Source organism: Tamandua tetradactyla, chromosome 18, assembly GCF_023851605.1.
Source record: "Tamandua tetradactyla isolate mTamTet1 chromosome 18, mTamTet1.pri, whole genome shotgun sequence".
NCBI classification, from domain to species: Eukaryota; Metazoa; Chordata; class Mammalia; order Pilosa; family Myrmecophagidae; genus Tamandua; species Tamandua tetradactyla.
The window spans coordinates 56,937,030-56,953,542 of NC_135344.1; the positions used below are offsets into that span (position 1 = coordinate 56,937,030).

The 16,513-nt window shown below is 35.9% G+C and overlaps 1 long non-coding RNA gene across 1 annotated transcript; it reads right to left on the minus strand.

Moving 5' to 3' along the window:
- Positions 1 to 841: 841 nt before the first annotated feature.
- Positions 842 to 6,571, minus strand: LOC143662662 (uncharacterized). Its single transcript, XR_013165527.1, has 2 exons — positions 4,620 to 6,571; positions 842 to 939 (listed from the first exon to the last, which is right to left on the minus strand). It is a non-coding gene; the product is annotated as an uncharacterized LOC143662662 (long non-coding RNA).
- Positions 6,572 to 16,513: the final 9,942 nt, after the last annotated feature.

Below are 16,513 nucleotides of genomic sequence, written 5' to 3' on the forward strand. Positions count from 1 at the left end.
TAGACTATGCCACAGTTCATTGGCATTTTTATGCCATCCTCTAACATGATGCTGTATCTGTATAGTTTGATGCAATGCAGTTCCAGCGACCACAGCCACTGTGATAATTCCAATGATCCCAATGATAGCTGCAATAATGAGTCCAATTAGTCTCTTAGTCCTTTTCAGATATTCTTTTGCCAAATGGGTCAGGACTTATGATTCTGGAGAGGATTACCAGGATCTTAACAACTGCACCAGCAGCATACCTCTTCTTTTCCTTGCTGCTACAATCGTCTCATTTTCCTGCAACATAAATGCTTGGAGATAAGTGAATAGAGAACAGTTCTCACAATTAAAAGTTTGATTTCTTATATGCATATGATTTTTAACAAATATATATGAATCTCTAGTACATATTTTCTATTTAAAGAGAAGTTATAGTTATTAGAATTTGCTATAAAAATTGATCCCAGTCCTAGGAATATTTTCCATAAATTTCTCTGATTTTTGTTATATTTATCATCCCATGGATTTGGCACAAATCATCTTCTATGTAATTATGAGAATCATTCTTTATCTTAAACCATGTAGTTCGACTATTTATTGTCATACACAGTAATTCATTATTTATGGATATGGGTCTTTTTTAAAAATGGAAGAGTTAAATTTGGCACCATTTTTCCTTCTTCCTTAAGTAGTTTTGGAAGCCTTGAATCTATTGGACCTGGGAATCCTAAACTAGTATTCAGATATTTTGGTAAAGTTGGATCTGCCCATTAGGAATATAAACCCAATAAGTATAAATATGTCCCTGTCCTTCAGCAATTAAAGTTATATGTCCTATAATATACATTACCCACTTAGTTATTTTCATCCAGGTCGACATGTCTGGGTTTTATTCTCTTCGAGGGAATCCAAACTGAGGTTCCGTCATCTGCAATGACAAGAGCAAATCCCCTACCCCACACCTTTATCATTCCTGGTTTTCATAAATCATCCTTAACATCTTTCCAATAGATTGGCTGCAGCTGCAGTTCTGTTTGAGTCATATTACCTTTCTTTTCCAAATTACTAAAATGTTGTTTTGCAGGAGTCTGTGATGAATTATCATAAATGTTTAAAAAATTTAAAGTAAACAATGCTTTTGCTAATTGATCTTTAGGTGTACTTATTTTCACAACATCATCCTCCTGATGTCCCCCTTTTTGTTTTATGAGCATAGACTTTAGGGTCTGGTTTGTTTATTTAATAATTCATTGACCAGAGGGATTATGTGGAATTCCTGTGATATGAGTAATATGAAAAGTAGTATAAAATTTACGAAATTGCTTTCCCATATAAGTAGAACCACTGTCTGCTTTAATAGATTGAGGGCATCCCATAACAGCAAAAGCATTAAATAAATGTGATTGAACATGACAGAAACATTTTCTAGATTGTGCGGTAGCCCAGATGAAATGAGAAAAGGTGTCTATAATAATATAGACATATTGCATTTTATCAAAATGTGAAATATGAGTAACATCCATTTGCCATAATTTATTTGCTTTTTGATTTCGAGGATTAACCCCTGATGCAAATGGGAGTGCATTTAAAGGTCCACATGTTGGACAAGTCTTAACAATGTCCTGAGTTTTCTGTTTAGATAAAGATGGAAATTTCTTTCATAACCTTTTGCTATTAATATGAGTCAATTTGTGAAATATCATGGGATCTTGAATTATTTCTATAAGAGTATCTGCTTGATGATTTTGCAATGATAAAGATCTTTAAGATTAGTATGAGCTCTTATATGCATGATAAAAAGAGGATTAGTTCGACTTTTGACTAGTGTTTGTAAATGTAAAAACATTCGGGACAGTTTATCTCCTTTAAACAAAGAAGCTTTCTTAATGTGAGTAACTGTTTGGCAGACATATTTAGAATTAGAAACAATATTAAGAGATTGTGGAAAATTTTGCAATACCTGAATTACAGCTGCTAATTCAGTACATTGGGCTGAGGTATAAGGTGTTTTCTAACTTTTGTTTTCCCCTGGGGTGACATATGCAGCCTGCCTATTATTATTACCATTAGTAAAGACGGTAATAGCTAGCAGGGAAGCCCAAACTACTTTAGGCAAAATCCATTGTGTTCTTTTCAGAAATTGTAAAAGTTTGTTTATTTATTTATTTATTTTTAAAAAGTTTAACAAATGAACAAAAACATTTTTAACATATTATTCCGTTTTATATATATAATCAGTAATTCATAATATCATCACATAGTTGCATATTCATCATTATGATTAAGAAATTGCAAAACTTTTGATATAAGCAAATGATTATTAATTTGTCCTTTAAAATTACTTAATGCTATTTGCCAAGTGGTATTGAAAATAAATTGACTTTGAACCTTTCCCTTTGTAAGATCACACATTATGCGCTTAGGATTGTGACCTTTTAATTGATAATATCTTTGGCGATCTTTGGCTATTAAAGAAATGATTTTTTGCAAATATGTATTTAAACATTTTTGTCAATTACTTGGTAAAAACATTTATTTTAAAATACCATCTTGCCAAAGTAGGCCTGTGGGAGATTGTAAGGTAAAGAAAATAATAAAATCAACAGGTTTTTAAAATTTTATTTGAACAAGCTGTCCTTCTTGAATACGTTGTTCAGTTAATCTTAATTCTTGTCCAGCTGCAGTTGTTAACTATCTTTTGCTTAATAAATCAGAATCTCCTTGTATAATATCAAACAAGTTTTGTAACATATAATTAGGAATTCTTAAAGTGGCAGGTAGCAAAAATGAAAGCAGAGTGTCAATAATGATATGTACCCATAGTAAATTGACCAGATTTTGTAAAATGAATTCATTAGATTGATTGAAAATGAAATCAGAAATGAGGATTTTTTATAATTGGCTGTGCGTGTTTGCTAATTTTAAATTTGTTGCATGCAGTTTTTATGATATTTTCCCACAATAGTGACTAAATTACAATTTGCTTACATGACCGGGCCCATTTAGGTCTTCTGGGAACTGGCTAGGGACCAAGAGGAGCTTCCTGGGACCTAAATATCTTTATTAAAGTACACCTCCTTCCAGGAGGATAGCCAATCCTCCCAGCTAGAGTGCACATTTTAATTGTTTCTTATCAAGGTCATGTGATAGCAACATCAGTTGCGCGTAATGGCAACATCAGGTGAATAGAACAGACTCCACAAATATATTTTTCCCTTGCATTTAGCCCTTAAATTTGATCTGCTCCCAACATAAGTCATGGTTATTTTGGGATAAATTTAGTTTATACATGTGTAGTTTATATAAAATTGGGTAAAGCATTAAAATATTTTGGCTTAAAGGAATTTAGGTATTTATATGATTTGAATATTATTTAGTGAGTAATAGATTCATTTACAGCAATATTACTTAGATTAATAGATTAAGCCACCTGGTTTTGGGCAAGAAAAGAAACAGTTTTTTGCCAGTATAATGATACCCAGAAGAAAATTAGTATTTTTTATATAGATAAGGACATGATAAAAGTTAACATAAGCTATTTTGATAAAACACAGACTCTTTGCCTTTTATACTGATTATTTAGAAAAAAATTTTATATCTTTTTATTAAGAGTCCAAGAAAGCATTGTTATTTTAGATTCATTAACTCTTTCTTGATTTTGACCATAATTTCCATTTTTATAAACCCTCAGCAATTATTACATGAGTTTAGGCTTTGTCTTACATTTTTCTCATTTTGTAACAGTTATTCATTTTATCTGAAGATAAAACTATTTTCTTTCTCCTATTAATAAAAATGTCTTTTATATTTTTCATACTTAAGTCATTATTTTAAACAAATATTTTACCACACATAATTACCCTCAAAATTAAATTTGTTAAAATAATGTTAAATACTAAAATATTTTAGTTAATGCATATTTGAAATATCAATATATAGTTTTTAACAAGAATTTTCAGTTTTAAAGTTCTGAAAATATATTTCCTTTTCAAATATAAATAGGAGCTGAACTCATGGCCAGTTTCCAAATTGCTGTTTGTCGAGGATCTAAGTTAACAAAAGGAGATGGGGCTGCCATTCCCATTCTTTGTCACAAGATTTTATTTGTAGCATTGGTATAAATTTCAGTAGAATAATTATTTAGATTAAACTAAGATAACTTAACAGAACAGTTTGAGTCAGAACTACAATCCTGAATTGCATATCCCTTAGGGGACCAATCTGTTACAATTCTGTAGGAACCATTAATGAGTACTGACTCTTGTTCTGCATTGATCCTATTGAATATTTTCTGACTCAGGTATATATGAATTTTTATATAAAGGCAGCTCATTGAGAACAAGTTCAGAAATTAATTTTTTTTTTTTGCTCTGCTAAAGGTATGATAAAGAAGCAATCTTTTAAATTTATCATAATAATAGGAAACATTATGGCCTTTAGGCTGAAACCAATAACAATACTTCTGTACTAAAGAAAAGAGCTCTAGTGACTCTGAAGTCTTCATTGAGACCCCTGTAGTTTCTAACAGTGTTTTCAACACACAAATATACTCCTCCATTCGCCCGCTATGATTTCCCATTACCCTGATGCTACAAGGAAATTAAAATTACTTTAAACTTAAAAAGACTTACAACAATGACCTAGGTCTGTTTCTGTGGTGAATCCTCAGCATCTGGAGACACTCAATTTCTTTGGATACTTTAACACGAAAGCTGAGTAGTCCTTCTTAGGGTCCCTTCATGGTCACCATCTGTTGGCCGCTGTTATGACCCTAAGGAATGTTAAACTAAAATGAGAAAGAGACTGGGATCAGGGGGTCTGAAGCTTTAGCAGTAAAGACAACAGACAACTTTATTTTTAACTAGTTCCTGTTTATGTACTGCAGGGTATGTGTGACTAAAAGCATGCATACATTTCATGATAAAACAGAGTGCCTACTTTTCAGTATATTACTCCCTACATACAAGAGATAGCTAACAAGACCTTGGGGTTTAAGAAAAAACAAACATTCTCTCCCTCCCAGGCTGTCCTTCAGTTAAGCAGATAACAGTCTCCACAGTTTACTGTTGACGCCACTTTGAAGCCAGTCACTCCCAATAAATTCCGCAGGTTTTCTATTAACCCTTCGCTCCTACACAACATGGCATGGTACAAGATCAACACCCCAAAAAACAGTGTTTCTACACAGAAGCAATTAAAAATCAAAAAAGAAATCAACAACAAAAAACTTCCACTCACAACAGGAACTAAAAGAATCAAATACCTAGGAATAAATCTAAACAAAGGATGTATAGAAATTGTACAGAGAAAACTACAAAACATTGCCAAAAAAAGTCAAAGAAGACCTAAATAAATGAAAGGATATTCCATGTTCATGGATCGAAAGACTAAATACTGTTATGATGTCAATACCTCCTGTACTGGTTTGAAGCTGTTGTGTATCCCAAGAAAGCCATATTTTTTAAACCTGAATTAATATTGGTTAGGGTAAGATCTTTTTGATTAAGTTGTATCCATGGAGATGTGACCCACCCAATTGTGGATGGGGCCTTTTTATTAGGTGGTTTCCATGAACATGTATCTCTGTCCATTCAAGGTGCAACTTAATTTGCCTACTGAAAGCATTTTGGGAAAAAGCTTCAGAGCAGACATAGCTGAAACAGACAAGAGTCTTTTGGAGATGCCCTCGGGGAAGCCATTTTGAAGTAAGAAGCCAGAAGAGAAAACTAGCAGAAATATCATGTGCCTTCCCAGCTGACAGAGAAACCCCAAATGTCATTGGCCCACTCTGAGTCAAGGTATCTTTCTCTGTATGCCTTAGTTTGGACACTGTTATGTCCTTAGAACAGTAAATTTGCAACTTAATAAATTCTCTTTTTAAAAGCTGTTCCATTTGTGGTATATTGCATTCCATCAGATTTAGCAAACCAAAACAGATTTTGGTACCAGAGAAGTCAGGTGCTGCAGTTTGCAAATACCAAACATGTTGGAATGGCTTTTTAAATGGATAAAGGGAAGATTCTGGAGTAATTGTGAGGCACTTGATAGAGAAGCCCTAGCGTGCTTTAAAGAGGCTGTTAGTAGAAAAATGGATTCTAAGGATACTCTGATAAGGCCTTAGACAGAAATGATGCACATGTTATTGCAAACTGGAAGGAAGGTAATCCTGCTTTAAAGTGGCAGAGAACTTAGCCATATTGTGTCCTGACTTTCCATGGAAGTTAGAATTTAAAAGTAAGGAGCCATGGTACTTGGTTGAAGAGATTTCTAAACTAAATGAGGAAAATGCAGCCTGGCTTCTCCTTACAGCTTATAGTATAATGTGACAGAAAGAGATAAGCTGAGAACTGAACTCTTGGACACAAAGAAACCAGAAATTGATGGTCTTGAAAATTCTGGGCTTCCAGAAATGGAGACCCCAGAGAATAATGTCCCATATGAGGATTTAATGCATGGAACAGTCAGCCATTTCAGAAAAATCCAGGACTGGAGATGGAGCTATCCTTGAAGGATTTGTGGAAAGTCCAATTGTCTGATGGTTATGATCCCTGTACATGACATAGAAAACCAACAAGAGTGTTGTGGGATCTATATAAATGGAACCACTGCCAGTCTGGACTAAAAAGTACAGAAAAGGGACAAATTGAAGGAAAAATTACTTCAGAGGAAGAGCCATGGAAGCTAAGGTTTGAAGCAAGAAACCTCAGGCCAGTAGAGCAGACCCACTCATGTACTTGGAGAGGGTAAGTTTGCTCCAAAGGCAGAAGGTAGGCCTTCCACCTCAATTGCTCAGGAAGAATTTTTTTTTTGCATGGGCAGGCACCAGGAATCGAACCCGGGTCTCTGGCATGGCAGGGAGAATTCTGCCTGCTGAGCCACAGTCACTCTGCCCTCAAGAAGAATTTTTCCACCTCAGGCTTTGGAGAGGGTGAAGTGCATAAACCAGCGGAGCCTGGCTGCCACTCCATTGTTCTGAGGGGTTGAACATGTATCCTGGAGATGGCAGAGAGCCCAGGTGCTGCCCCAATGTTTGGAGAAGGTGGAGCCAAGAAAAAGGTGGTCCCCCCAATGAGACCGCCTTGCAACCCTCACCCCAGAGTTTGGAGAAGGCAAGGCTGCTGCATAGGCCCTTGGAAAGGTTGGGGCTGCCACTTTCTATAGCCCTGAGGATAAATGACTCTCTAACTTTGAAATCTAAGGGAGTTTGCCCTACATGTTTTCAGAACTGTTTGTACCTGGTGACCCTTATTTTCCTTCCAGTATTCCCCTATGGTGATTGGATAGGTTATCCTATGACTGTTCCTCCTTTGCATATTGACAGCAGATAATTGTTCTGAGTTTTACAGGCCCACAGCCAGAGAATTTTTCCTGAGGACAGATCATGCATGTGGCTAACTTTGATGAGATTTTATACTGTTTCTGACTTTGTATTGTATTTGCATTGCTACTGAAAGGGTTTAAGGCTTTCTGATATTGTAATGGAATGAATATATTTTGTATATGGAAAGAAACATCTTTTTGGGGTCCAGAGGGTGGAATGTGCCAGTCTGATACTGTTGTGCACACCAGAAAAGCCATGTTCTTTAATCCTGTGTCAATATTGTTTGGGGTGGGATTTTTTTTTTATTAAGTTGTTTCCATGGAAATATGACCCATCCAGTTGTGGATGGGAGTTTTTTATTAGGTGGTTTCCATGAAGAAGTATCTCCACCCATTCAAGATGGGTCTTTTTCTGCCTATTGGAATCCTTAAAAGGAAACAATTTTGGAAAAAGCTTCATAGCAAACATAGCTGACACAGATAAGAGACCTTTAGAGATACCCCTGGGTAAGACAGTTTGAAATGAGAGGCCAGGAGTGAAAACTAGCAGATGTGCCATGTGCCTTCCCAGTTGACAGAGAAACCCCAAATGTCATCGGTATTTTTCTCTGGACGCCTTAGTTTGGACATTGTTATGCCCTTAAAACAGTAAATTTGCAACTTAATAAATTCCCTTTAAAAATCCATTCCAAAAAAAAAAAAAAAAAAAATCCATTCCATTTTTGTTATATTGCATCCTGACAGCTTAATCAAACTAAAACACTACCCAAAGAAATTTATAGATTCAATGCAATCTTAATCAAAAGTCCAACAACCTTCTTTGCAGAAATGCAAAGCCAATCATCAAAGTTATAGGGAGGGGCAAGGGGCCCTTAATAGCTAAAGCCACCTTGAAAAAGAAGAATGAAGTTGGAGGACACACTCCCTAAACTTCAAACTTATTACAAAGCCACAATTATCAAAACAGCATATTCTGGCACAAGGACAGACGAGTGTGGTATAATTAAAAATCCATTCTCACAGTCACAGGCAACTGATTTTTGACGGGTGGCAAAGACCACTCAATTGAGAAAGAATAGGCTCTTTGACAGATGGTGCTGGTAAAACTTGCATCTCCATTTACAAAAACGGGGGGGGGGGAATAAAAAAAGGAGGACCTCTACCTTACAAAATATACACAAATAAACTTCAAAATGGATGAAAGACCTTAATATAAGAGCTTGAACTATCAAACTTCTAAAAGAAAAGACAGGGAAGCATCCTCAGGACCTTCTGTTAGGCAATGGTTGCTTATCCAAAGTACAAACAACAAAAGAAAAAAATAGGCAAATGAAACTTAAAAACTATTGTTCCTCAAAGGACTTTATCATGATAATAAAATGACAACCTACACTAGGGGGAAAATATTGGGAAATCAAACATCTGATATAGGCTTAATATCAAGATTATGTAAAGAAGTCCCTCAACTTAACAACATAAAGACAAACAATTCATTTAAAATGAGCCAAAGTCTTGAACAGACATCTCTTCAAAGAAGATATACAAATGGCCAGAAAGCACTTGAAAAGATGCTCAAATCATTAGCCATTAGGGAAATGAAATCAAAACCAAATGAGATACCATTTCATACCCATTAGAATGGCTGCTATTAAAAAAATGAAAAATAATAAGTGTTGGAGAACATGTGGAAAAATAGGAGCATTCATTCCTTGCTGGTGGCAATGTAAAATGGTGCTACCATTCTGGTAGACAGTCTGGTAGTTCTTCAGAAAGCTAAGTATAGAACTACACATGACCCACTAATCCCACTACTAGGTATATACCCAAAAGAATTGAAAGCAGGAACAAACAGATATTTGCACACTGATGCTCAGAGCGGCATTTTTCATAATTGCCAAAAGATGGAAGCAACCCAAGTTTCCATCAAGTGATGAATGCATAAATAAAATGGTATTACATACAATGGAATATTATTCAATTGTAGAAAGAAATGAAGCACTGATATGTAACAGCACAGATGAACCTTGAAGACATGTTAAGTGAAACAAGCCAGACACAAAAGGATAAATATTGTATGATCTCACTGATTTGAAGCAATTAGAATAAGCAAACTCATAAAATCAGAATCTAGAATATAGATTACCAGGGGATGGGGTGGGATAGGGTACAGGAAGTTAAGGCTTAAAATGTACAGGATTCCTGTTTGGAAAGATGAAAATGTTTTGATAATGGGTGGTGGTGATAGTAGCACAACATTGTGAATGTAATTAACCTCACTGAAATATATATCTGAATATGATTAAAAGGGTGAAATATTAGATTATATATATGGTTACAGAATATAAATTTTTTAAAAATTAATGGAACAATACTACACAAACAGTGAAATCTAAATTAAAACATAGACTTTGATGAATAGTACAATTGTAAAAATGTGCTGTCATCAATTTGTTAAAATGATCCATACCAATGCAAGGAGGTGGTATGGTGTGTGGAAATCTTTTATTTTATGCATGGTTGTTCTATAAACCCACATCTTCTCTAATAAAAAAATTATTGTGGTAACACATATACAACACATAATTTCTTTTTTTTATTAATTAAAAAAAATGAACTAGCACAACATTTAGAGATCATTCCATTCTACATATACAATCAGTAATTCTTAATATCATCACATAGATGCATATTCATCATTTCTTAGTACATTTGCATCGATTTAGAAAAAGAAATAGAAAGACAACAGAAAAAGAAATAAAACGATAATAGAGAGAAAAAAATTTTAAAACAATTTTAAAAAAAACTATACCTCAGATGCAGCTTCATTCAGTGTTTTAACATAATTACATTACAATTAGGTAGTATTTGTGCTGTCCATTTCTGAGTTTTTGTATCCAATCTTGTTGCACAGTCTGTATCCCTTCAGCTCCAATTACACATTATCTTACCCTATTTCTATCTCCTGATGGTCTCTGTTACCAATGACATATTCCAAGTTTATTCTCTAATGTCGGTTCACATCAGTGGGACCATACAGTATTTGTCCTTTAGTTTTTGGCTAGTCTCACTCAGCATAATGTTCTCTACGTCCATCCATGTTATTACATGCTTCATAAGTTTATTCTGTCTTAAAGCTGCAAAATATTTCATCATATGTATATACCACAGTTTGTTTAGCCACTCGTCTGTTGATGGACATTTTGGCTGTTTCCATCTCTTTGCAATTGTAAATAATGTTGCTGTAAACAATGGTGTGCAAATGTCCATTTGTGTCTTTGCCCTTATGTCCTTTGAGTACATACCTAGCAATGGTGTCACTGGGTTATATGGCAATTCTATATTCAGCTTTTTGAGGAACCACCAAACTGCCTTCCACAGTGGTTGCACCATTTGACATTCCCAAGTGTGCCTCTTTCTCCACATCCTCTCTAGACCTGTCATTTTCTGTTTTGTTGATAATGGCCATTCTAGTGGGTGTGAGATGATATCTCATTGTGGTTTTGATTTGCATTTCTCTAATGGCCAGGGAAGTTGAGCATCTCTTCATGTGCCTTTTGGCCATTTGTATCTCTTCTTCTGAGCAGTGTCTGTTCAAGTATTTATCCCATTTTGTTATTGGATTGGCTGTCTTTTTGTTGTTGAGTTGAACAATCTCTTTATAAATTCTGGATACTAGACCTTTATCTGAAATATTGTTTCCAAATATCATCTCCCATTGTGTAAGCTGTCTTTTTACTTTCTTGATGAAATTCTTTGATGCGCAGAAGTGTTTAATTTTGAGGAGTTCCCATTTCTTTCTTTCTTCAGTGCTCTTGCTTTGGGTGTAAGGCCTATAAAACTGCCTCCAAGTATAAGAATTATAAGATATTTCCCTACATTTTCTTCTAAAAGTTTTATGGTCTTAGACCTAATGTTTAGTTCTTTGATCCATTTTGAGTTAACTTTTGTATAGGGCGTGAGATATGGATCCTCTATAGGGCGTGAGATATGGATCCTCTTTCATTCTTTTGCATATGGATAGCCAGTTCTCTAGGCACCATTTATTGAAGAGACTGTTCTGTCCCAAGTGAATTGACTTGACTGGCTGATCAAAGATCAATTGTCCATAGATGAGAGGGTCTATATCTGAACATTCTATTCAATTCCATTGGTCTATATATCTATCTTTATGCCAGTACCATGCTGTTTTGACCACTGTAGCTTCATAATACGCCTTCAAGTCAGGTAGTGTGAGACCTCCGACTTCATTTTTTTCCCTCAGAATATTTTTAGCTATTTGGGGCACCCTGCCCTTCCAGATAAATTTGGTTATTGATTTTTCTATTTCTGAAAACTAAGTTTTTGGGATTTTAATTGATATTGCATTGACTGTATAAATCAATTTAGGAAGAATTAACATCTTAACTATATTTAGTCTTCCAATCCATGAACACGGTATGCCCTTCCATTTATTTAGGTCTTCTGTGATGTCTTTTAACACTTTCTCATAGTTTTCTCTGTATAAGTCTTTTGTCTCTTAAGTTAAATTTATTCCTAAATATTTTATTCTTTCGGTTGGAATTGTAAATGAATTTTTTTTCATAATATCCCCCTCAGACTGTTCATTACTAGTGTATAGAAACACTACAGAGTTTTGAGTGTTGATGTTGTAACCTGCCATTTTGCTGTACTCATTTCGTAGCTGTATTAGTTAGGGTTCTCTAGAGAAACAGAATCAACAGGGAACACTTGCAAATATAAAATTTATAAAAGTGCCTCACGTGACCACACGAACACAGAGTCCAAAATCCACAGGGCAGGCTGTGAAGCCGACAACTCTGATGGATGGCCTGGATGAACTCCACAGGAGCGGCTCACCAGCCAAAGCAGGAATGGAACCTGTCTCCTCTGAGTCCTCCTTAAAAGGCTTCCCATGATTAGATTTAGCATCACTAATTGCAGAAGACACTCCCCTTTGGCTGATTACAAATGGAATCAGCTGTGGATGCAGCTGAAGTGATCATGACCTAATCCTATGAAATGTCCTCATTGCAACAGACAGGCCAGTGCTTGCCCAATCAGATAAACAGGTACCACAACTTGGCCAAGTTGACACGTGTCCCTAACCATGACATTAGCTCTAGTAGTTTTGCTGTGGATGTTTTTGGGTTTTCAACATATTGCATCATATCATCTGCAAACAGTGAGAGTTTTACTTCTTCCTTTCCAATTTTGATGCATTGTATTTCTTTTTCTTCTATTTCTAATTACTCTGGCTAGAACCTCCAACACAATGTTGAATAACAGTGGTGACTGTGGACATCCTTGTCTTGTTCCTGATCTTAGGGGGAAAGTTTTCAATTTTTCCCCATTGAGGATGAGATTAGCTGTGGGGTTTTCATATATTTCTTTTATGATGTTGAGGAACTTCCCTTCTATTCCTATCCTTTGAAATGTTTTCAACAGGAAAGGATGTTGAATTTTGTCAAATGCCTTTTCTGCATCAATCAAGATGATCATGCGGTTTTTCTGCTTTGATTTGTTGGTGTGATGTATTACATTAATTGATTTTCTTATTATGAGCCATCCTTGCATACCTGGGATGAATCCTACCTGGTCATGAATATATAATTCTTTTAATATGCTGTTGGATTTGACTTTCAAGAGTTTTGTTGAGGATTTTTGCATCTATTTTTATAAGAGAGATTGGTCTGTAGTTTTCTTTTTTGTAATATCTTTGTCTGGCTTTGGTATGAGGATGATGTTGGCTTCAGAGAATGAGTTAGGTATCTTCCCCTCCTCTTCAATTTTTTTGAACAGTTTGAGCAGGATTGGTACTAATTCTTTCTTGAATGTTTGGTAGAATTCACATATGAAGCCATCTAGTCTTGGACTTTTCTTTTGGGGGAGCTTCTTAATGACTGATTCAATTTGTTTACTTGTGATTGGTTTGTTGAGGTCGTTTGTTTCTTCTCAAGTCAATGTTGGTTGTTCATGCCTTTCTAGGAAGTTGTCCATTTCATCTACATTGTCAAATTTTATTAGTATAAATTTGTTCATAGTATCCTCTCATTACTTCCTTTATTTCTGTGGGGTCAGTGGTTATGTGTCCTCTTCCATTTATGATTTTATTTATTTGCATCCTCTCTCTTCTTTTTGCCAACCTCACTAAGAGCCATCAATCTTATTGACTTTCTCATACAACCAAGTTCTGGTTTTGTTGGTTTTCTCGATTGTTTTCATGTTCTCAATTTCATTTATTTCTGCTCTAATATTCATAATTTCTTTCCTTTTTCTTGCTTTAGGGTTAGTTTTGTGTTCTTCCAAGTGGATAATTAATTCCAAGCATATGGTCTATCCTTGAGAATGATCCATAAGCACTTGAGAAAAAGGTATATCCTGCTGTTGTGGGGTGTCATGTTCTATAAATGTCTGTTAAATCTAGCTCATTTATTGTATTAGTCAAATTCTCTGTTTCTTTATTGATCCTCTGTCTAGATGTTCTGTCCATTGATGAGAGTGGGGAATTGAAGTCTCCAACTATTATGGTAGATATGTCTATTTCTCTTTTCAGTGTTTGCCTCATGTATTTTGGAGCATTCTGGCTTGGTGCATAAATATTATGATTGTTATGTCTTCTTGTTGAATTGTTCCTTTATTAATACATAGTGTCCTTCTTTGCCTCTTTTACCTGTTTTACATTTGAGGTCTGTTCTAGTTTGCTAGCTGCCAGAATGCAATATACCAGAAAGAATGGCTTTTAAAAAGGGGAATTAATAAGTTGCTAGTATACAGTTCTTAGACTGAGAAAATGTCCCAATTAAACAAGTCTACAGAAGTATCCAATTACAGGCATCTAGGGAAAGATACCTTGATTCAAGAAGACTGCTGAAATTCAGGGTTTCTCCCTCAAGTGAGCAGGCACACAGTGAACACGGTCAGGGTTTCTCTTTCGGCTGCAAGGGGACATAGGGAACATGGCGTCAAATGCTAACTTTCTCTCCTGGCTTTCTGTTTCATGAAGCTCCCCAGGAGGCATCTTCCTTCTTCATCTCTAAAGGTCGCTGGCTCGTGGACTCTCTGCTTCCTGGTGCTGCAGCATTCTCTGCTCTTTCCAAATCTCCTTCATTCTCCAAAATGTTTCCTCTTTTATAGGACTCCTGAAACTTATCAAGACCCACTCAAATGGGTGGAGACATGTCATCATCTAATCCAGTTAAACAACCACTCTTGATAAAGCAGACATAATAGGGATCATTCTGAATGGGATTTTGATTAAAACATGGCTTTTCTAGGGTCCATACATCCTTTCAAGCCAGCACAAAATCTAATTTGTTGGATATTAGTATAGCTACTCCTGCTCTTTTCTGGTTGTTGTTTGCATGAAATATCTTTTCCCAACCTTTCACTTTCAACCTATGCTTATCCTTGGGTTTAAGATGCATTTCCTGTAGTCAGCATATAGATGGGTCCTGTTTTTTAATCCATTCTGCCAGTCTGTGTCTTTTGATTGGAGAGTTCAATCCATTAACATTTGTGTTATTACTGTACGGGCAGTACTTTCTTCTACCATTTCGCTTTTTTGGATTTTATATGTCATATCTAATTTTCCTTCTTTTACGTTTACTGATAGTCTTCATTTCTACACTCACCTCCATGCCTCTCTCTTGTCTTTTTGTATCTGTCTCTAGTGCTCCCTTCAGTATTTCTTGAGCCAGTCTCTTGGTCACAAATTCTCTCAGTGATTTGTCTGAAAATGTCTTAGTTTCCCCATTTTTGAAGGGCAATTTTGTTGGATATAGAATTCTTGGTTAGCGGTTTTCCTCTTTTAGTAACTTAAATATATCATCCCACTGTCTTCTCCCCTCCGTGGTTTCTGCTGAGAAATCTACACAATCTTATTGGGTTTCCCTTGTATGTGATAGATTGCTTTTCTCTTGCTGCTTTCAAGATTCTTTCTTTTTGACACTAACAATCTGATTAGTAAGTGTCTTGGAATACATCTATTTGGATCTATTCTCTTTGGGATACGCTGCACTTCCTGAATCTGTAATTTTAAGTCTTTCATAAGAGTTGGGAAATTTTCAGTGATAATTTCCTCCATTAGTTTTTCTCCTCCTTTTCCCTTCTCTTCTCCTTCTGGGACACCCATAACATGTATATTTGTGTGCTTCATGTTGTCATTCAATTCCCTGAGTCCCTGCTCATATTTTTCCATTCTTTTCCCTATATTTTCTTTTGCTTTGTCGAATTTCAGATGGTCTGTCCTCCAGTTCACTAATCCTATTTTCTGCCTCTTGAAATATGACATTGTAGGTTTACATTGTTTTTTTTCATCTCTTCCGCTGTGCCTTTCACTCCCACAAGTTCTGTGATCTGTTTTTTCAGACTTTCAACTTTTGTTCATTCCTTGCCTTCTTTATATCCTCCCTCAACTCACTGATTTGATTTTTGATGAGGTTTTCCATGTGTTCGAACATTCTGAATTAATTGTTTCAACTCCTGTATCTTATTTGAATTGTTGGTTTGTCCCTTTGGGCCATATCTTCAATTTCCTTACTATGATTCATTATTTTTTGCTGGCGTCTAGGCATTTAATTACCTTAACTAGTTTATTCTGGAGATTGTCTTCACTTTTTTTTAACCTAGGATTTTTTTGCTGGATGAGTTTGTTGTCTATCTGTTCTTTGACATTCAGTTCAGCTTATTCTGGAACTCTAGCTTAGGTTTTGTTTAACAGATCAGAATTTTTCAGTTTTTGTTTACTTGTTTCTTGCCCTGCCTGTATGGTGCCTTCCCCCCCCCCACCCCCCTTAGGAGGGCCTACTTAGGTATTGTAGACCTCAGCCATATTTTCCCAGACCAAACTGGCCTCCTGTCAGGGGGAAAGAGTCACCTGCGTCAGTTTTTCCTGAGGGTGAGACTCAGCAGATTGAAAGGATTTCTATGAAGCCTCTGGGCTCTCCATTTTTCCTATCCTGCCCAGTATGTGGTGCTTGTCTGCCTGCAGGTTGCACAAGCAACAGGTGATGCAGTACTTTTAACTTCAGCAGACTCTCCCTGCTGGGGGTGTGGTGGAGCCAGAGGAGAGGTTGTAGTCTGATTTTAATAGTTTCACTTTTCCAGACTCTGGGGTCTGAACTCCTTGAGGGAGGGATTCCACCTGAGCTGGGCCCCACCCCTCTCCTGGGGAAGGCCCAGGCTCCAGACAAACACTCAAAAAAAG